The following is an 887-nucleotide window of genomic DNA, read 5'->3' on the forward strand; positions in this document are numbered from 1 at the left end:
CTCACGTTCTTCGGACAAATTTATTAGAAATCATTTATTCCGTGTTCATGTTACATCTTTTAAACGATACTGTTCTCATTTATTCATGGCGTATTTCCCTTATTTTATTCTTGCAAAATAGGTGAAATGCGATATTTTATCGTAAATAGTATTATATCTTAATGAAAAGAACATGCCAGTACAGTTGTGATTTGTAATAGAGTGTTTATAATAGTAACTGTTTATTTAAACAGAAAGCTTTTTTTTTTAAACTCGTGTATAAAAAACACAAATTATCTTGATTCTCAATGAAACTCAAGATTTTCTTTGTAAGTACTTTTCTTTTTATTATGAGAAGTATTTTAAATATATAGCGTGTTGATAGAATCTTTATTTTAGAGTCTCTGGGTATTTTGGTGGTAATTTTATGTTAACCATGTGATTTACTCTTTACAATCTATACAGAAGAAGAAAAAAACCGATTGAACAATAACAATGATTTTTAATAGAAATTCCCTCGCGTCTATGTTATGTGAATGTTAAAGAAAAGAACATTTTAAAAGAAATATCCTAGTTTACACCTCGAACAATTAAATTATTTCTCCGGATAGTATTTCTCGTGTACAGGAATAGATCTTGAACAGGGATCGAGTGTCTCTCAACACTTGCCCCTCTCAAAGAATTTAAAACGGAATATTATATTTTGTACTTGTGTAAACTAATGAACTATTTCCAGTATTCATAAGATTTTGATGCTACTTTCATATTTTCTTTTTTTTTTTCTTCTTTTTCTTTTTTGTTATTAAAAGAACAAAAAAAAAAACCATGGTGATGAAATATGTTCCGTGATTTAGCAGCCATACATGTGACTGTGATCTAGGAAAACAGAAGTAAAGTAAAGTGGCGGC

Source organism: Habropoda laboriosa, unplaced genomic scaffold (genome assembly GCF_001263275.1).
Source record: "Habropoda laboriosa isolate 0110345459 unplaced genomic scaffold, ASM126327v1 scaffold61, whole genome shotgun sequence".
Classification (NCBI taxonomy): domain Eukaryota; kingdom Metazoa; phylum Arthropoda; class Insecta; order Hymenoptera; family Apidae; genus Habropoda; species Habropoda laboriosa.